We start from the raw sequence: 22,634 nt of genomic DNA on the forward strand, positions 1-22,634 counted from the left end.
GGTGCCCCCAGCAGCCACTTCACCTCTGTGACCTCTAACTCTGAAAGTCGGGGATTCAGTACATTTCTTTTGCTGTTGAAAAAGCAAAGTGATGTCAGTATCTTCCTGTCGGAAGTATGTTTTACTTTTTCCCCTCACATAGAGGACAATATTTTGAAGTTCAGAAGTTGATTTATGCAAGATTTATGACAGTCTTTGTCTGGTTCGGGATATAGTTTTCTTTTTTTTTTTTTAAGAGTTTAACTCCTAGGATTTTTTTTTTTCAGCTTTATTGAGATATAATTGACAACTAAACTTGTAAGGTATTTAAAATGTACAGTGTGATGATGATTTGATATATACACACACATATATATGTATACATATGTGTATGTTGTGAAAAGGATTGGCACATAATTTCCTATTAAAGAAAATACAAAGGGGAATCTGCATACCTTTGCTCTGTATTCTTTTTTCTACTTGGAGTTCACTGGGTGCTAAAATATTTGCATTTATAAAAATGTTTTTAATTTAAATAAATACTGCTATGATTAGCAGAACATTGAAATTGTTTGAAATCCCTAGTTTTATTCCCAGGTAGTTTTTGTGTGTTTTGTTTTTTACTATATACTACAATCTTTTTTATGAAACACCAGCACTGTTACATGTTATTTAAAGCTTTGATTTCCACAAGGTAACAGCCTTTAGTGTAGTGTGGTATGTAGATCTTTGAAAAACTTCCTTTGATGGAAAACTGAATGTTTCAAAATTAGTTTATTTGTGTGACGGTGACTTCTGTCTTTCAAAAATATCACCCACACTATATCTTCATTCTGTACTTATTTTCTGAATCACTAAACATGTGTGATTTACTCAGATTTCACCGGGGTACCACAAACCAGGGGGGCACTGAACCTTTTTTGTTTTTCTGAGAGATCCTGAATAAATGAATATATTTACATGCCAGGCATTACTGGTTTTGCATACAAACAGATAAAACACATGGTTACAACTGCATTCTATTCTTTTAAAAATTTGTTTTGACATATGTCACACTAGTAATTAATTTCTAGGCTGCAGTTTTTGCAAGTAGTGTGACCCTACTGAGATGACTTTGTTTACTGAAAATGGCAGTGCTTTGTTGGAAATTTAATTGGGGTCTTCTGCATTATGCGTATTCATAAAAGATCCTTCAGAACTGATTTTAGTTGAAATATTGCCTTTGTCCAGATTCTCTGATAGAATGAGAGAAGAATTATCACTGAATGAAACATAGCTTCTTTTCAAAATGAGAAAAATAAGAAGTGATATATCTGCTTTAAACAAAATTTTTACATTATAAATAGTTTCAATTCTTATGTTATTCTGACACCAATATCAAATCTTTTTGCCAAGAGCTTCTTTGATTGTTTCAATAAGAAAATACATTGAAGCCTTAGTGAGAATCACCAGGAAACTTATATGGTTATTCTGTGTACAATTTTTCTTTAAAACAAGTTTTATCTCCCTAGCGGTAGCCCATTAGAATGAGATTGAAGTTTGAATCCGTGCATTATAAGATAGGTTATGTGTATTCTTTAGATTTTGTGAATGCCGTCACATGTTTTTTACTGCATTTGATGTTTGTGGAGATAGTGTGCTTATCCCTTATGTTCGCTTCAATTATTGTAGTTACTGTGAATTTTGGATGGAGTGTAAGCAAGGTCAACCAGATTATACTCTATACCTCAGCCGTTCAGTATTCGTTTGTCTCATGATCTTCGATAAATTAAATGCAGCCAAACCCTGAGCTGGAGTGGTGTTATTGTAGTAAGATGGAAATAGGGAGCAAAACCGCAGCTGCTTCCCTAGCTAGACTGATTTCAGAGCATTCATTGTCCTGGAAGTTCTCTGGAGAGCAGCCTCATGATCTTGTATGTGAATTAGAAGGACTTCTAAAGAGGAAGAAAGCCGAGAAAGGCAAGTTGTTTCAAAAGAAGTAGGAATAAGTTAAGCTCGGCAAATATGCTTTATCCACAGATTCTACTTAGCAGTCATTTTAAGAGCACCTACTCTGTGTTGGGCACCATGCAGAACGTTTCTGCCCTCAAGGATTCACATTCTTGTGGGAAAACAACTAGGAGTAGACACTTCACAGTGCCATAGTGATATGTAGGAACAAAATGTGGCTGAGATGGTGGAGGAAGCAGTGCTTGAATGGTACTCAGTATCTGTTGCATTAATATAAACAAAATGTTGACTTAACTCTGAAGGAGTGGCAGTTAGAAATAATCAAGGAGACAGGCAGATGTAACATCATGAGCGAAGGCACAGGGTGTAAAAGCATCTGTATACCTTGCTTAGCTCAGCAGCTTTGGAGTTTTCATCCCCTCAGAAGAGGCAAGAGTGATTTCTCTCTACGTCAGGCCAAGTGAGGATGCTGCAGGGAGGCACTCAACCAGGTGAGGTGTTTGTCCAGAGGAGAGGTCGAGCCTCTCCCTGTAGCTGGATGCCTGCCAGGGGACTGGAGTCCAGCACGTGGGAGAAGGCCTTGGAAGAGCCTGGCATGTGTCCCCCGGAATTTGGAGGCTGAATTACTGGCGTTTGACTCTTGTCTGTGTAAATCTGATGGTAAGAAGGTGGTTGGAGCTGCCTCAGTGGCAGGATGTTGCCATCGTGATCATGAATGACTCCCGGCTTCTCTTTGGTAGATGAGAGCAGCCACTACAGAGAGATGAGATGGGTGAGGATGATCTCCCCCCTCTCCCCACAGCTTTGCTCCCAGGCTTCAATGAAAGCAGGTCTCCCCTCAAACTCTGTGACACGTGCAGTCAGAATCAAGCAGGCCAAACACGTCACTCAGCCTGTTTTGTAAGTTCATCGAAGCCCTGGATCTGTCCCTGTAGGGCCCCCCCAAATCACCACTGATTGAAAAGTTCACTCACAGGTAGACAGGGCAGCTTTTCCAGTGTGGTTACCCTTCTTGTCTATCTTATCCCCCTAATGCGCTGGCTGGATGTGAGGACCTCTAGGAATCAAGCCTTGGGAGTGCCCTTCAGCGTCTACTCCAGCTCTGTTGTCTGCCCCTCAGTGTCTTTGCCCCTCAGACTCTTGATACTATATAAATCTCACGTGTGTCTTACCAGAGACACCCTGTCTTAGGTGTTCTGCCATTTGTTTGTTTCTGTAGCCAAAATATCTTGGAGGTGATTTTTTTTTTTTATCACTTCATAAAGATCACCCTCTCATTTTTATGATTGCAGAGTACTCCATTGTGTACACGAGCCATTGGTTATTTAACCAGTTCTTGTTGGTGGGCATTGCACACATGCTGCAGTGTGTGTTACCGTTCTTACGTCATTTTGTACACGGTGAGGATGTTTGCAGGTTAAATACCCAAAGTGAGATTGCTTGGCTAACGTGTATGGCATTCATAATTTTGATGTTATGGCCGCATTGCCCTGCATGGAAATACTAGTCGACACTTGTGCCAGCGATGTAGGAGCTCTTCCCCTCTGCCTTACGGACGGTACCAGCAGTCTGAGAGGTGAAAACTAATCTCACTCTAGTTTTAAATCTGAGCCTGGGCATATGGATATATATCCGAGAACTGTTTTATTTCCTTAACTGTGAACTGATTGTTTGAATTATGTTAGAGTCCTCATGAGAATGAGACGGAGAGATCCATGTGAAGGGCTTTCTACAGAGCCTGTCACATGGGATGTGTTCTGTATGCTTAGTAACCGGAAGGGCTTTTGACAGGAAATAACACCTAAGTGTGAAATGCAGCTCTGCCCTGGACCAGCTGTCTGCTCTTGGCAAGTTGCTTAACCTCTCTGAGCCCAAGTTTGTCCATCTGCGCTAGAAACTTTGCATAGACTGTTCTCATTGAAATCTCCCAGCAGTCTTACGAAAGAATATTAGAGCAATATGATTTGCCAGGGGACTCAGATGAAGAAACCTGACTCTAGGTTATGAGGTCCTTGAACAGCCATACAACCTTGATCGGTCTGTATTTAAACATCCGAATGCCATTTCGTGATGATGAGTAACAATTGTGTTTCAGTTAGAGGCCAGCTATTGGTATTACTTGTAAAGCTTCTCAGCTACAATTGGAGAGCGTTTTATCCAAATGTCTTGTAGAGGGGAATTTTGTGTTCAGTTAACAAATTGCAACCTGCAGCTGATTTTATATTCACTGGCTACTTCTGTAGGAAAAACAACATAATGGTTATAATAATGTAAAGTTGCCCTAATTGGTGTTTCAGTTGGTTAAAATTACTAATGTAAATATGTTGGAAAAGTTCTTTGATTATTCTCTTTTGGGTCACATTGATAATTTACTGGAATTTATTTCCCAAGTAAGATTATCCATTTAGAGGAAGGCTTTCTTCCTGAGATTGCAACACTTGAATGTTTTCCATGGAAAGATGTTTTGAAGCAACTGTATCTAGAACTTCTGTTACTTATTTAAGGTCCTTCAGCCTGTGTCTGCTTTCATTATAGTAAAAAGAGAAAAACAAACAGTGCTATCTGATAAGAAAGGATGTTTTTCTCCTGGTGTCACTGCTGTGTATCTATGTCTGCGTATGTTTATGTGAAATTGTTTTCTTTGATTTCCTTCTTTCTCTTGTGGTTTGTCCTTACCTTTCTGTTGGGCCTTGTGTAGTCAGACGCCATATGAATTTGCCTTGGAAAGGGCTATTGGATTTTTGCCTCTCTGTAGCATGCCCAGGCTGTAGCATAATGCCTTCCAAAAAATTAGCACTCAGTAAATATTTGTTGGTTTTTCCATTCCTTTAAGTCTGATTAATTTTTATTCAGATGCTGCTGGACATCTTGACCACTTTAGAATGCTGAGGCTGTTCTAGAGGGACTGGGAATTAGGCAGGGTGGTGGCTCAGCCTTTCGATACACTCCATTATAAGACCTTTGCTTTAGATAGCTGACAAAATGCCAAAGAGTATATAGTTTTCTAAGATTTCATTCTTCTTAAACCTTGAAAAAAATCGTTTTTATAAGACTGGTTTCATCAGAAAAATATTAATTGCTGTAATAATTTACTTATTTTCCACATCTGAGTAATTCCACTGAAAAGGAAAAAGGTGACTATAAATCTTTCCAAACTTTGAATGTGAAATTGTTTTTCGCTTAAAATCAAATGCAAACATATTGAACCCTGTTTTAATCCTACATAATTCATTTTATTAACTATGACCAAGCAGAACATCTGTTAAAATTCCATAATGTTAGCTTCATGGGAAAAGAAAAAAAAATGTTTGCTTTTGGAATTTTTCCATTGTTTTATTGTCCAGGCTTTCAGTAAATGTGTAACGGGACATTCTTATTAATGGGAATATTAAACAAATGAAAATGAAAATATCCCCTTTAATCACAGAGGTTTATAAAAATGAGTTCCTTAATTGCATTTACATTATTATAACTTTATACTGTAGAGATGTCCTATGAAGAATGAGTGATGATTCATTCTTTGAGAACCTTAAATTATTACTCCTCAAATAAGGATTTTAGCCTGCAGTTTTTCATCATCTCTTAAATAAACAAACATTTTCAGAAAGAACAATTTAGTAGAATTATCTTAATATAGAAAAATTACTCTAGCCCTTCAGTGCATATTTTCTCATATTTTGTTTACAAGAAACCAGCTGCTATTTACTTTTCTCATTCTTTGGACACATTTCCTTTGCTCTGTGCAGTTTGGAAAATGCTGCCTGTTTCCATTGTTGCACGGTGGCCATGCTGTCCTGAAGGGATACCAGTTCCTGTGTATAGGGCTTACTGGGATGTAAATGCAGTATCCTGACTCTTCCGTGTACGCACATAAAGCTACTGGTTTAAGGTGGAAATGATCTCTTAATTTTTCATTTTAATTGTTAATATCATAAGCCATTATGTTGAAGGACCTCTGTCTTTGTTGTTTGTGTTTTTCATCCTATATGAAATATCCTCTTCATCTTTGTATGTCAGTGTAGATTGCATTTAGGCTGCAAATAACAGAAAATCTGACTACATTGGCTGTAGCATATAAGGGTTTTTTCCCCTCCCTCTATAACAAGAAATATGTAGTCAGTTAAGTCTGAGGCTGGTATACTGGTTAAATGAGAGCATACAGGAAACAGGCCCTTTCATTCTACTTGGTTGACCTTAATACTCTGGCTTATTTACTCATGGTCACAAAATGGCTGCTCCATTTTAGGCATCATGGCCCCCTTCTAAGCATGAAGAATGGGGAAGGGCTGGAGGCAGTATTAGCCTGTCATTTTGTGTATTTGGAAAACAAAAGCTTTCTGTGACCAGGTGTCTTAGTGCCTTCCTGAGTTGAATGGGGAGTGGGAAGTTAAGTGTGTATGGAGCTTTTCTGTGTAGGAGGTGAAGCCAGGCAAATGGGGTTGGGACTGCTGTTACTGAATCGCCCTGCAGTGTCTGCTATATTCTGGCCTCTCACGTTTTTCTAGCTCAAGTTCCATTTCTTCAGAAAGGAAACCATTTCATACACCTCCCACTTCATCCCATATTTGGGTACCCTCTGAAGGACCACAGAAGGTCCAGAAGGTCCAGAACACTTGTCTGGACCACAATTTTTGGAGATTTAATTTCTGTTCTGTAAACTGTAATGTCTGTTCTTATTCTTTTTGCTACCTTTGTGTTTTTTGGGCACCATTGTGGAAGCTCTTCTTTAAAAATCACATGGTGGGGGCGCCTGGGTGGCTCAGTTGGTTAAACAACTGCCTTCGGCTCAGGTCATGATTCTGGAGTCCCGGGATCGAGCCCCGTGTCGGCTCCCTGCTCAGTGGGGGGTCTGCTTCTCCGTCTGACCCTTCCCCTCTCATGCTGTCTCCCATTCTCTCTCTCAGATAAATAAATAAAATCTTAAAAAAAAAAAAAATCACGTGGTGGTCCCTTTGTAATTCTGAATTGTAATTCTGAAAACAAGAGTTTACTTCAAAGTTACTTATTTTTTATACAGTTTCAATTTTAAAGTTAAGATCTCAGAATACCTCTGTTGAAATATGTAGGTAGACACTTTCCTTAAAAATATATATAAATCACTGGGGCACCTGGGTGGCTCAGTCGTTAAGTGTCTGCCTTCGGCTTAGGTCATGATCTCAGGGTCCTGGGATCGAGCCCCACATCGGGCTCCCTGCTAGGTGGGAAGCCTGCTTCTCCCTCTCCCCCTCCCCCTGCTTGTGTTCCCTCTCTCACTGTGTCTCTCTCTGTCAAATAAATAAATAAGATCTTAAAAAGTATATATATAAATCACAATTGAAATAATAGCTTACTTACCCTGTTCCACTCGTGGTACTAAGTTCTTCACATGCATTTCCTTCCTTCCTTCCTTCCTTCCTCTCTCTCTTTCTTTCCTTCCTTCCTTCCTTCCTTTCTCTCTCTTTCTTTCTTTTTTAAAAAAGATTTTATTTATTTGAGAGAGAGAGAGTGAGCGCACAAGCAGGGGGAGAGGGAAAGGGAGAAGCAGGCTCTCCCCTGATCAGGGAGCCCGATGCGGGAACCGATCCCAGAACTCTGGGATCCTGATCTCAGCGGAAGGCAGATGCTTAACCAACTGAGCCACCCACATGCCCCCACATGTAGTATTTCATATACTGCATGTAATCCTCCCAATAACCTAAAACATCCCTACTTTGTAGAAACTGAGGTTTACTAAGTTTGTAGTTCACTCAGTCTTAGATCCAGTAAGGGAGGGAACCAAGGACTCGAGAGCCCATGATCTGAATCCCTGTGGTCAGCTGTACATTTTGCACTTTATATGCAAATACATTTTTCTAAGGTGGAAAATATTTCAAGTTAGTAGTATTTTTCTTCGATTCTTATACCTTTAAGTAGGCACTAGTGCCAGGAGTTTGGGGAAAATAGGTTCTCTGCAACCAGGAGCCTACATGACTTTAAAAGAAAAGTTAGAGGACTAAGCCTAGAGAATCTGCTTTGATAGAGATGCTCATAAAGGATGGTGGCTCACAAGTGTGTATTATCCCATATGTCTGCATGATTAGCTCTTACCCGTCAGGTGGTAGTTCACATGTCCCTTCTCTGAGGGGCCTACTGTGACCTCTGTAGCTGAAATGCACCTGCCCCAGCCCCAAGCACTCACTTGGTACCCTAGCTTTGCACCCTTATCTGCAATAATCTTCTTTTCTTGTTTATAAACTTATTACTTGCCTCCTTCCCCTAACAAAAATATATGCACTATGAGGGCAAGTGCCTGTTGTTTTTGTTTTTTTCTGTTAACACCTAGACGAGTGCTTGACATGTAGTGCACTCAGAAAATACTTAATGGACAAATCAATGACTTAATCATACTTGCTTCTTAGAAGTAGACTGGTTTTAAAGTACTTAGGTATTTAAAGTCTCTAGCAGATGCTCAGACTAAGTTGGATTTGGCAAGAGTTGTGGAATCCTCACTTAATTCCCAGGCAAGGTAGTGGTTTTCTGCCATATAAATTTTGTGCACTTCAGATGAGGTTAATTTTCTTCTTGTCTTTTACCATATTTCCTGGTATATTGTGCCTTCCACAAATAGCTTTTATTCTGATTTTGTCATTTCTAGTTAAGGGTTTTTGCAATGAATATTTCATGTATTTAAAACACTTTTTCAGATGACGTAGGAAATAGCAAACAACTTATTCATGAAGAAAATCCTTCACCAGATATAGGCAAATTACATACACTGAACACTGTGGGTCAGAAGTTACTCCTGAGATTCTGAGTAGTGTATAATATCTTACTGTCTGAATGAACATTATCTTATAAGGAGTATTAAGGAAAAATATTAAGAAAACCAAGTTTGAAGGAAAAATCTAGAATTTTTATGTGTAATTCAAGTTTGTGGTTGAAGGGAACCATTTAAAGGACTTATTGAAAACGATTGTGTGTTTGACTGCCTGGTTGCACATTACCTTGGGATCATATGATGTTAGTTACAGTTTGAATTCTGATAATTTACTTTACATATATTTTTCTAAGCTGTAGCTGAAACTCTAGGGTGTTTGCCTGTTTTATGGATCAGTAAGCTGAGGCAGACCTGGAAGCAGAGGCCATGCTTGTGTGATCCAAAGCCTGCGTTGGTTACACTCTGCTTCCTGCTCGTGTTTTGCAGATAAATTCAGTGTTCATTCCTCTTGGAATTTTTTGGTAAATCAGGAAAATAAAGTGATTTGAAACAAATCTGTTGGATTGAAGTGGAGCACGATTTCTGAGGGTTAGGATTCTGAAATGTAGAAATGGAACCATATATACAAGTAGAACACAACCAGATGCTTCTAAATTGGAACTAATATGGTTTCAACATCCTTCATCCAGTGTTTGTGAAGATGGCTTACAAATGCTTTGACTGATTTCAGACTCTGTCCTCTTTTCTTCCATGGGCTTCAGCATGTGTTCTGAGAAAACAACACAGTAGCGGGAAAAAGTTGATCATCTTTGGCATAGAAATGATTTTGGTATTTGGCTAAGTAATTAACAGATAATTTATTGACTAGTGGAAAAGGAGAAAGTGGCCAGAGAGAAGGCTGTTTCTTTTCCTTTGTGAAAACACTTGGCTTTTTAAATTGAGTTTGCCGATATAGAAGATGTATTCTAGAATAACACACTAGAGGGTGCACAATGCCTGTGTTTTAAATGTTGGTGGCAGAAACTTCATTACATGAATTTGGAAAGCTCCTGAGGTGATTACCCTGGTACCTTTAAAAACCGTTCAAATTAAGAAATGAAAATCCAAGCATAATAAATAGTGTTTTCCAATCCAAGGTTCCTAAATAAATAAATTTGTTTTATCTTTTGATAAATGTATGCACAGATTTTAATTTGGGTTCGAAGTTTTAAAATTTTTGTCATGGAAAAATGTAAAGATACACAAAAATAGGTGAGTAAAATGAATCTCTCTGGGCCCATCACTCAGCTACAACAAGTATCCACTCTTGGCCGATTTTGTTTCATCTGTACTCAGACCCAACCCCTCCCCTTCCATTATTTTGAAGCAAATATTACACATTACCTTATTTTATTCAAAAATATCTCATTATGCATCCAACTTTACAGTTGGAAAACCTGAAAGATGCTACCTGATTGAAGTGACTGAGGTTAGCAGCATCACTAACAAGATATATTGACTTCCAACACCCCCAATATGATGCACCAAGAAGAGCACAAAATCACTACTTTGATCTTCTGCCCAAAAAAGTGCACCATCTGAACCTGATCATGAGAAAATACCAGACAAACTGAAATGGAGAGACTTTGTACAAAATTGTCAAAGTCCTGAAAAATAAAGATGAAGGAACTGTCAAACGTAGCAGGAGACACAAGTGAGTGCAGTGTGGGATGCTGGACTGGACTCTGGAACAGAAAGGGTAGTAGGGAAGAAAACGGGTGAAATTCAAGTAAGGTGTAGAGTTTAGCTACTAGTGTAGCTGAAATATTAGTAGCTGGTTTTGATGACCATGCTCTGGTTATTTAAGTTGTTAACATCAGGGGAAGCTGGCTGTGGGGTATACGTGAACTCCCTGTACTATGTTAGTGACTTGTATGAATGTCTGGAAATCATTTAAAAAAAATAGAAAGCTGAAACATAAAGAATGCTAGAAGACATTGTATGAAATACTTTATTTTTTAAATGATCTTCTAGAATAAGGACAAGTTAAACTTAAAACTTATGCTTTCATTTTTTATCTTTATCCAAGTAATGCTACATGGAATTGCTAACAAGTCCAACAGTGCGGAATGTAGGCTGAGAAGCAAGTCTCCTGTCTTCCTTCTCCGTTCCAGTCTCACTCTCTAGAGATAACCTCTTTCAACTGTTTCTGTGCTTAGTTCATCTTATTACATTCATATTTCTGGAAAATATATTTAAACATTTGTTTCTTAATTTGTCCGTCTTAGATACAATCTATTGAATCTTTGGAATGAAATATGTGGTTTAGCTTGCTTTATGCTCCTCCCCAAACATACCTCATTCTAGCATTCCGGTTACATAAATTTTACTTTGGTTATTTTAGAAACTTTAAGTCATGTATTTGTGTCTGTGTTTTTTATCTGACAGACTTTCAGCATCTTGTAACTTTCTGTTTATGAGTTGAGGTTGTTACTTCTTTTTGCCACCAAACCCTCTTTGACTTTAGAATTCCACTTTCTGGAATGACTCTCCCGCTGCACTTTACTCCAGTTGGTCAAGTTGCCTGTCAGTTTCACCCTGTCCTTCACCCACAGTCACTTCTTCCATGATTTTTTTCTGGATTGATTTTCAAAGTTGAACATGGTGAACGGTTAGTATTATTTGAGACTTCACAAAGGATCACCTGGCCAAGTAGTATGCTGGGGTTGTATAGTTGACCTTCAAAGGAATGTGGGTGTTAAGAGTGCTGTTGCCCTGTGCAGTGGGAAATGTGCATATAACTTTAGACTCTCCCAAAACTCAACTACTGATAGCTTGCTGTTGACCAGGAGCCTTACTGATAACACAAACAGTCAGTTACCACATATCTTATTTATTACGTGTTTTATATATTACACTTTTTTAAAGAAAGTAAGAGAAAAAAATGTTAAGAAAATCTAAGGGTGAGAAAATACATTTAAAGTACTGTACTGTATATATATTAAAAAAAAAAACTGCATGTAAGTGGGACCAATGCAGTTTAAACCTGTGTTGTTCAAGGGTCAACTGCATTTCCTTTTTTTTTTTTTAATTTCTTTTTTTAAGATTTTATTTATTTGAGAGAGAGAAAGAGAACAAGCCCGGGGAGGGGGGAGAGGCAGAGGGAGAAGCAGACTCTCCACTGAGTAGGGAGCCTGACGCAGGGCTCGATCCCAGGACCCTGGGATCATGACCTGAGCCAAAGGCAGACGCCTAACTGACTGAGCCACCCAGGCGCCCCCATCAGTTGCTATAGTTTATCTTGTATTTTAATTTGCTGAACATTTGGGGCATGAACTTTCTGTTTTTCTCCTTGAGGTTTCTAATTGTTTCTTTGGGGTGGGGTTACATTATTTACCTTTTCCATATATTGAAGTGTGACAACCTCAGAATCTTTTTGTTTTTTGTACTGACTTTCTTTTTCCCTTGGGAAGATTGGAAACTTCCATCATTCTGTCCTCACCTGGTGTGGTCACTCACCGTGTCTGGACTTTGCACTGCCTTCCTGGGTTGGATTTGCTGCTTCCTGGGGGTGTTAGAGCATAGTGGTTCTGGGTTTGGGCTTTGGAGCCAGACTGCTTGGGTTCCACCACAGCTCTCCCTCTGACAGGCTTACATCCCTGGTGCCTTACTGTCCTCATCTAATGAAAAGCATAATGAATCATTTGTTTAAGGCCTTTATTTTATCCTGATTTTTTGGTCATGTAACTATTAGTAACTATTTATCAGTGCCTAATAAAATTTACAAAAGTACTTACAGCATTTGGTGATAACCATTCATAAGGATTCTTTGGGCTCAAGTGTGTTTCCTCGATTTTTTTTTTTTTTTTTTAAGTAGGAGGGAATTATGTCTTGAACTAGGATTCTTAGAGAAGCATTTTGATCTTATCGGTTTAGTGTGTATCCTAATTATATTTGGGAGGTAAGTGATTATATTTGGTGTAGGAGTCTTTTAAACGGATACCAAGTATTCTAATAAAGCTCCCTTATACCTTGATCCACATGTTATGAATCTTCCCTGTTGTTTACCTGTGAATTATTCCATCTCTCTCTTTGGGAGAATGGAATAATAGCCAAGTTAAAAATCACTTTGGAAGGGCTTCTGGGTCACTCAGTTGGTTAAATGTCTGACTCTTGGTTTTGGCTCCGGTCATGATCTCATGGGTTGTGGGATCTAGCCCTGCATGGGCCTCTGTGCTCAGCGGCGAGTCTGCTTGAAGATTTTCTCCCTCTGTCCCTTTCCCTACTTATGTGCACACACGCTCTTTTCACATGCTGCTCTCTCTCTCTCTAAAATAAATAAATCTTTAAAAAAAAATCACTTCGGAGTGAAGTTTATTGTTCTTTATAGGGTAAATTAAGTATGTCTTTGGCTTGGTAGAAGGTATCAGTAATGTCTGTGCTTAAAAGAGACTGTGGTATGTCTTCTCTTGAGCAACCAAGATCTTATGAAAGTTACACTTTTTGCCAATTATCTGTTGGTTCACACAGTTGTTTACAAAGGTTCTTTTCTTCATCCCCACAGACATTGAATGTGAATTTGAAAAAAAAAAATTGTATGTTGTGTAGATAATACATCTCAACCATTAAGTTTTGGACTAGTTTCGACCAAGTGAAAACATGAAACAAAGGGCCTGGTGCAAGTATAGTAACCTCGTGGTAAGTAGTGAGTTGTCACTATCTTATAAGCCATTTCATGAACTAACAGATATTTGCCTATTTAATACCACTGGGAAAACTGACACTCAGTGGTGTAAGTAACTTGGTCTATGTTAAATAACACAATTCATAGAGGGCAGAGTTGGGCTCTGAATTCTTTAAACACTTACGCTCTTTTCATAACAATGTATATATTTCCTTTTCTTTGTTGGGAGTGTGAATGAGTAGGTTTTAGAGTGAATAGTAGCACCTTTTTCTTTTCTTCTTCCTCTCCCACTTTTTCTTTTGAAAAACTACAATTTATAGAAAAGTTAAAATATGTATTCTTTCCCCAGGATTCAGTGATGAACATTTTGCCTTATCTGCCGTAGCCTTCTTTTTCTATTTTTTTCCTGAAACATTTTAAGTGGGTAGCAGATATCTGATACTTCATCATTAAATATTTATTATATGTCTCCTAAGAATGGAGTCATGCTTGATTTCAAGGTTGTGAGATTAAGCCCCGTGTTGGGCTCCATACTGGGCGTGGCGCCTGCTTAAGATTCCCTCTCCCTCTGCCCCTCCACCTAAAAAAAAGAATGGAGATATGCTTCTCTTTTTATTTTATTTATTTATTTTCATCTGTACCTGGGGGATTTTTTAAAAATTTTTTATTGTTATGTTAATCCCCATACATTACATCATCAGTTTTTGATGTAGTGTTCCACGATTCATTGTTTGTGCATAACACCCAGTGCTCCATGCAGAACGTGCCCTCTTTAATACCCATCACCAGGCTAAACCATCCTCCCACCCCCCTCCCCTCTAGAACCCTCAGTTTGTTTTTCAGAGTCCATCGTCTCTCATGGTTCGTCTCCCCCTCCGATTCCCCCCCCTTCATTCTTCCCCTCCTGCTACATTCTTCTTTTTTTTTTCTTAACGTATTATTGCATTATTTGTTTCAGAGGTACAGATCTGAGATTCAACAGTCTTGCACAATTCACATATGCTTCTCTTTTTAAAAAAATTTTATTTATTTGAGTTGGGGGAGGGGCAGAGGGAGAGAGAGAATCTCAAGCCGACTTCCCAGTGAGCCCAATGCTGGGATTGATCTCCACGACCCTGAGATAATGACCTGAAGCCGAAACCAAGAGTCCAGTGCTTAACTGACTGAACCACCAAGGTGTCCCTAGTTGTGCTTCTCTTAACTATCATACCATTATCATACCCAAGAAATTTAACATTAATATGTTAATTATGATCTCATTAATTACCTAATATATGATGAGTTTTATAATATTCACTGTTGTCCCAATAATAAAAGTTTATAACTTTTTTCTCCAGTATCCAGTAAAGGATCACACACTGCATTTGGTTGTTAGGTTTCCCCAACCTTTTTTTTTCTTCCCCCTTGACGTTGACATTATTGTGGAGTTGTTCTATAAACAGCCCCATAATCTGGATTGTCTCATTTCCTTGTGATGAGACTCTGGTTGAAAATTTGTGTGTGTGTACTTGGATACTGCATGGATGGCGTTGGGTGCTTCATCTTGCATTATACGAAGAGACACGTGATGTCCCCCCAGTTGGTGAAGCTTAGTTTAGTCATTTGATTAAGTTGGTGTTCTCTAGTTTTCTGTACTCTAAAGGTTCAGTTCTCTTTTGTTCCTAAGAAGTAATCTATGGGGTAATATTTTGAGACTGTGTGATTATCCTGTTCCCCAATAATCTTTCACCCAATAGTTATAACATCTGTGGATGCTTCTTGCCTGAAGCATTTATTATGTTGGTGATTGCAAAATGATGATTTTCCTAATACTGTCATTTTTCTCTGAATTTGTTAGCTGGCAGTCTTATGTAATGAAGCTTTCCTTTTCTACTCCTCTTTTGCCCCTCTCCAGCTTCAGCTCTTTTTAAAAATGGCCATATGGACTCACGGATTCTTTTTTTTTTTTTTTAACCGCTTCATTGAGATATAGCATGTACCATATAAGTCATTCATTTAAAGTGATAATTCATTGCAATCTATTTTATTCATAGATATGTGAAACCATCACAATAGTCATGGATTCTTTTTTATTCAATAACTATAAGCCATTAGCATTATTCTTTTCTGATTCTCAAACTGTCCCAAATTTGGCCAGTGAGAGCCTCTTCAAGCCCACTATGTTCTCAGGATATCCCCCCCCCCATTAATCTTGAAGAACTTCCTTATTGTTGTAACAGGGTGTCCTGGTCCTGTAATGAGCCCCCTTTCTAAGGAGCCCTTGATTGCTTTTAGTAGGGACTGATATTTAGAAACCGAGATGTTGACTTTAGGTGTATTATTGCATCTAGGCATTTTTATTGGACAAAGTATTTTTGTTTTTTTAATGAAATACATTATTTTTATACCTCCTTCCCACTTCCCTATATTTATTTCAGGCAAGAACACAAATAGTTACTGTTTATTTTTTAAGTTGCCATATTGTTAGAATTGACTTTATTGGTGTACAGAGGCATAAATTTGAATACATGTGTCCATTCATATAACCACCAGCACAGTCAGGGTGCAAAACATTTCCATCATCCCTAAAACTCCCTTGTCCTGTCTCTTTTTTTGTAGTCCTACCCATGTCCTTACCAGTAATCCCTGTCAGTGACTGATGTGTTTTACATCACTGTAGTTTTTTCTTGGTGAGAATGTTATTTAAACGGAATCATACAATATACAACCTTTAAGACTAGTTTCTGTCACCCAGCGTAATGCCTTTGAGAGTCAACCCAATCATTGCCTGTATCTACAGTTTGTTCTTTTTAATTATTCCATTGTTTGGATACACCACAGTTAGTTTATCCATTGACCCATCCAAGGACACTTGAATTCTTTCCAGTTTGGGGCCATTATGAAAAGAATTGTTATCAATATTCTTGTATAGGTTTTTGTTTGAACATAAGTTCCATTTCTCTAGGGTAGATAATCATGAATGGGATTGCTGGTAAATCAGAAATGGGATTGATGGTAAATTTTTGGTAACTTTATAAGGAGTTTATGTAGTGGCTATACAATTTTGCATTTCCACTAGTAATATATGCTCTCAGTCATCAATACTTGTTTTTGGCAGGATTTTAGCCATTCTAATAGGTGCCTAATGATATTTCATAATGGTTTTAATTTTCATTTCCTACTGGCTAATGATATTGAACATCTTTTCATGTGTATATTTGCTGTCCTTAGATATTCTTTGGTGAAGTATCTTTTCAAGGTTTTTTTTTTTGCCCATTTTTTAATTGGGTTGTTTCTTATTGTAATGTTTTGAAAATATTTTATGTTTGGGATGCTTGTCCATTGTCACTTATATTATTTGCAGATATTTTCTGATAATCTGTAGCTTGTATTTTCATTCCCTGAACAGTATTATTCACAAAATAAAAGCTTTTAAATTTTGGCAAAGTCCAGTTTATTAATTTTTTTCTTTTATGAATTGTGCTTTGGGTGTCAGGTCTTAGAACTCTCCCCAACTCCAAGTCATGAAGGTTTTCTCCTATGTTTTCTTTTCTTTTTTAAAGATTTTATTATTCGAGAGAGAGAAAGAGAGAGCATGAGCAGGGGGAAGGGCATAGGGAGAGGGAGAAGCAGACTCCCCGCTGAGCAGGGAGCCTGATCTGGGGCTCCATCCCAGGACCCTGAGATCATGACCCAAGCCGAAGGCAGATGCTTAACCAGCTGAGCCACCCCGGCGCCCCTCTCTGTTTTCTTATAGAAGTTTTACAGTTTTGGGGCGCCTGGGTGGCTCAGTCGTTAAGCGTCTGCTTTCAGCTCAGGTCATGATTCCAGGTCCTGGGATCGAGCCCCGCATCGGGCTCCCTGCTCCGCGGGAAGCCTGCTTCTCCCTCTCCCACTCCCCCTGCTTGAGTTCCCTCTCTCGCTGTCTCTCTGTCAAATAAATAAATAAAATCTTAAAAAAAAAAAAAAAGTTTTACAGTTTTATGTTTGACATTGACATCTATGATTCATTTTGAATTGATTTTTACTTAAGGGGTGAGGTTTAGGTCAGTGTTTGTTATTTTACATATGGATGTCCTCTTCCAACAGCATTTGTTGAACATACTGTCTTTTCTCCATTGGAATGCTTTTGCACCTTTGTGAAAAATCAGTTGGCCATATTTGTGTTGGTCTATACCTAGAACAAATTTGTATTGGTTTCTTGCTATGTGTCAGCAAAGTCTTTGTTTTTCTTTTCCTACTCAGGTATTTGTGTTCATATTTTTGACCACCCCAGTCTTGAAAGATGGTGTTTTGATTTTCAAAGACATTTCCCTTTGTTTCTTTCTTTAACTGAGAGGAAGAGCTGTCTAAGGAAACCCCTGAAGCCTACATGTCTTCCATTGTTTTTTTTCCCCCTAAGACATTGTCTAACCTCCCCACCCCCCCCCCAAAAAAAAAAAACTGTTAGGAAAGACTGACTTAAGAACATTCCAAAACTTAAGTATCTTTTACCTTTTTCTTTCATTTTTTAAAGAACAGCCTACTTTCTCTTAATCTACCTTTAGTATGTACGCATCAGTGGGATAGAAGCTCACTTCTCTTCCAACTTTGATTTAGCATATGGTTAGTATCACTTCCTTACATAGATTGGGCCACTAGTTTTTTTTTTAATTGCTGTTACATTGCCATATAGTATAAATAATGTTGACATTTATTACTTGAAGAAGGCAGAGGTGCTGTGTATTTTATTTTGTCTAAGCATGAAGCATCTTTCTTTGAAAGTTGTCCTCTTTACAATGTCCTGTAAAATACAAGACCTCACATGACTTACTAAGATCACTCTGCTCATTTTGGTGAAGATAAACCTAGAACCAGACTCTGTGACTCTTAGTCTAGTGCTGCCTTCTTAGAATGGCAAGTCTGCAAACCTCAGAGTTAATGTGAAACTTTTAATGTGGAAGTCCCAGAAATATTCTTTGTACCCTGGAGCTCAAAAGAAGTTCACTGTGGCTGTGAGAAAAATATTGCTCCTGAGGTGGTTACCCAGTGGTTTTTAGCGTACCTGAAAACGTGTACAGGGTAAGTGCGGGGTACAGAGCTAAGGACTTAACAGTGTGTGGATAAGACAGAAGAGATTGAAGATTCTACCCTCTGAGACCTGCTGTTATTTGTGTGTAGAAGGGTTTGTATATGCATTTGTGAAGCAGCTCATCAGTAGTTGAAAATGCTAGTGAAATTGCTAAAGTACTCTCAAGTGTAGAAATAAATGAATAGTCAGGGAGTGAATCCCTGTCTCTGGATGAGTTCAATTTTGGGTAATCCTTTTATAAAACTTAGAAAAAGGAAGAGGAGAGTAATGGAATTGATGTGTTGATATTGGGAAGCATTTAATAAAAAGTGTGCTGACTGCCTTGTAAAGAATATTTTTTACCTTATACTTCAAGTGGTAATAAAACACTGAGTTTGGACTTGTAGTCACATGTGGTGAACCTCCTTTGGGATTGGGATCTTTGTTCATTTTTTTTTCTTTTTTCTTAATAACTAACCCTTGCCTCAAGTTAGAGAGGAAAAACAGAATTGCAAGCCAAGGTGGAATTTGCTTGAAAGGGTCTGTGCAATGTTCTCATGTAAATTAAAAGAATGGGTCTTCTTAGAGCATCAACACTATTAAATAGAAGAATTAAAAAAAAAAAAGTCAACCTGGTAGTAGGCCAAAAAATATCATGGAGGTATTATCTAATTAACACTCTTCTATTTAATACTCAGTAACCTATTTACTGCGGGTGTTTCGTTGATTACCTGAAGTAAATGTTTGGAAAATCTAGGTAGCAAATATGTCCATGAGACTCAAATATGTGAGTTGTAAAGGCATAGGCTTTGCTCTTGGCTCTTAATGTGTGGGATTTCACCTGAAAAATCTTGAATAAACTTACTCTCGTTGGAGTTAAGAAAAAAATGTTAATCTCTTATCAGGAACACTTTAATTCCTTATGTTGAAATAAAGTTAGATATATGCTGAATTTGTTAAAAAACGACTGGATACAGAAAAAAATGTGGAATTCATTTCGTGCAAATCAAAACCCCAAAGCCATTTACAACCCATTTCATAGCTTCGAGAGTATTTAGTAGGTGCCACTCATTTTTGGGACTTTTTGAGGCATTATTCAACCTATGTGACTTTGTTAGCTTGGACTAACCTTTGCATTTTCCCAAATTTGCTTGTGTGTGTGTTTTGAAGACGAGTTTTAATATTCTAGTTCTTAAAGAATTGGAGCCATCAAAGTTGGCAAGCGTTAAGCATGCTAATTAGTTCAACATACTGACCAGTTCTCTGAATTATTAGTTCAAAGAAGCATGTAGACAGGGATGAAATTAGATTTGGGCATTTTTCACTCTAGTTGTTTTAGGATACTCAGGGTTGCTTTGATCTGTAAATAACAGATGCTTTTTCACTCATGGTTCAGGATACATCAAACATGTCTGAAACTTTGTCTCAGATTTAGGACTCATCATTCTTATCCTGAATTGGATATACACAACTTTAGAGAAGCTTTTTTTGAGTTTGTGTTTGATAGGTAAAGCTGGACTATTTTATTTTTCATAGTATGTGTGCACAGGCTTTACTATTTTTTATAAACTGGCATAAATAGTAGTAAGGTAGTGCATAAAATTACCTTTATTGCTAAAAGAGATTCACTTATTCATATGTCAGTTTTCAGAGTAAAAAGCCTAGGCAGTTATGAAAGCATAAAGAGTAGTGTGCAACTATGCATACATACACATATATTGCTTATATGTTTGTATATGTATATACATATAATTACATGTGTTTAGCTGTCTGTGGTAAAGATAAACCTGTCTGCTTTATTTTTATTAGCTAAGTATTCTGTTTAACTTTAATAACTAATAACTAGAATTGAGACCAAGCCTACTAGTCCACGCAAAACATTGTTTTTAACTTAGATTTCATAATTTACTACCTCTTTTGGCTTTTATGTGACAAAACTTTAATATCACTGGGAATAATTTTTGTAAGGAATGGCATTCAGTGAATGGAGGACAGGATGAGAAACATGAAAGTCTAAGATGGTAAGACTCGAGAGACCCTGGAGTCCCCATTTTCCACAGTCCCTGATCAGAAGGCTGGCTCGCGGGCCTTGCTCCAGTGCAGTGTCAGATAAAAGGACGCCATGTGACGAGTTCAGGGAATGTCCTCCACTGTGTAAAGCCTCTTGTTTAGAAATAATATTAGAAATACTAAATAATAAATGTCTTATGTTAATTAGATAGTATCACATATATTCTTAGTAAAGTCATTTTTTCTTTTTGGTTATTAAAAACATAAGGTTTTACAAGACATTTCATTTGTGGCTTTTATCAAAATAATACCGTAACAGTAGCTTCTTTACTATATCAAGCATTAGGATACCCAAGTTCTAGTTGTAAATATGCCACTTATCATCCTGTGCCTTTTGAAGCTGTTTAACCTCCCTGGGCGTTGGTTTTTTTCATTTTTAAAATGGTTGGCAAAGTTCTAGGCCAAATCTGGACCACAGCCTGTTTTTGTAATAAAGTTTTATTGGCACACAGCCATTCTCATTCGTGTGTGTCTCATCTGTACTGCTTTCACACTGCGATGGCAGGGTTGAGTAGCTGTGACAGAGATTGCATGGCCCACAAAGCCTAAAATAGTAATTATCTGGCTCTTCACAGAATCTTGAACTAGATCATGTGTAATCTGCTTGGCTTAAATTTTCTTTATGCTAACTTCTTTTTAATTCTAAGACTAAAAGTCTGTTTCTGTTAAAGATGGAGTATACCATATACCATGTTTTGGTGTTCATTTTCCCCTTTACCCACTTAGCTAATTATCAAGAGAAAGAAAATATTGCCTAGATCATTGGTTCTCAGGGAATGGTCCCCGCAGCAGTAGCAGCAGCAATACCTGGGAGACATTTAGAAATATAAATTCTAAGAATTGAAACTGGGGAGTAGGGCGTAGAACCCATGTTTTATAAAGTCTCCAGGTGATTTTGATGCTCACTCAAGTGTGAGAACCACTGGACTGGGTGATACCAAGTGCACTTAAAAGCTTTTCTTGTTCTGTTTTGAAGTAAACAAGCTTAAATTCTGTAACCACTTAGTAAATTAGGAGAAAAATGAAATGTTGGATATTACTACAGAAGCCAGTGGCTAATATTTTATCTTTTTTTCTCCAGTAAAACCTTTTGTCAAAAGTTGTGTATAAATTTTTTTTAAAGATTTTGTTTGTTTATTTGAGAGAAAGAGAGAGGGAGAGTGAGTTCTGCACACATGCCTGAGCCAGGGAGGGGTAGAGGCAGAGGGAGAGAGAGAATCTCAGTGAGTCTGCCTTCGGGCTTGACCCCACGACCGGAGACCGTGACCTGAGTCGAAACCAAGAGTTGGACGCTCAGCCATCTGAGCCACCCAGGCGCCCCATGTATAAATTTTTAATATAATGACAAATTTATTAAAGATGGGTCTATGTCACCCTCAGCATGATTTTTTTTAACAGATAAGAAAGTAAGCAATATGATTGATTTCTTCGTGGAATTTTCTTTTTTAGGTGGGGGATTGAGGTATTTTAAAACTAATGAATTGAAATAGTTTTCAGAATAGAAGAAATCCATCAACAGTTGTTCTGCTTGTAAAGTAAATGCTTTAAGGAAAGGGCATTTAGGGGATACAGTAGCCTGTCTGCTGTGGCTGCCTTCTTACCCATTTTAAGTGAGATCAGTGTTGAATAGATTTTTTTCTCATTGCGAAAAACCAGTAGAAGTGAGCACCAATCAGACTACTCATCTACATTAGGAAAGATCACAAACCTAGTGCTTTGTATTAAATCTCAGAGAGAGGAGCAGCAAAATTGCACATGTCAAGAAAGCATTACAGGATGACGCTGTTATTTGGAGAATTGCTTTTATCTTTGAGCTATCTCACACCTGCTTCATTTGGCACAGAATGTTCCATCTTGTGAAAAACAGCCTCCTCCCACCCCCAGTCCTGAAGTACATAGATAAAGCATGGTAAAAGAAAACTTTTAACGTAAAAACTCACTTAAAGGTGCAGTCTAAATTCAGGGTACATAACCTGAACTTCCTATAAACTAACTTCCTTTTGTTGAAGAGAGACCCGTGGTTTTGTGTGTGTAAACATATGTACAACATGTACCTAGGTACACTATATATATATATGTTTATACATTTATATACACAGTTCGTTTGGTATGTATGTGTGAATACATATAAACACATTTCCATTACATATATATAAACACATTTCCATTACATATATATAAATGTAAAACAATGCATTTAACAAATTTTACATATATAATTCTCTAATACTGTTTTTTAAGTGCTTCTAAAATCTGTTAACCCTTGG

General features: G+C 37.8%; 1 protein-coding gene across 2 annotated transcripts in view; it reads left to right on the forward strand.

Moving 5' to 3' along the window:
- SLC25A26 (solute carrier family 25 member 26) overlaps positions 1 to 22,634 on the forward strand; it is a 126,935-nt gene that overhangs the window by 33,880 nt on the left and 70,421 nt on the right. The window lies entirely within an intron of this gene.

Source organism: Phoca vitulina, unplaced genomic scaffold (genome assembly GCF_004348235.1).
Source record: "Phoca vitulina isolate PV1807 unplaced genomic scaffold, GSC_HSeal_1.0 scaffold13, whole genome shotgun sequence".
In the NCBI taxonomy this organism is placed as follows: domain Eukaryota; kingdom Metazoa; phylum Chordata; class Mammalia; order Carnivora; family Phocidae; genus Phoca; species Phoca vitulina.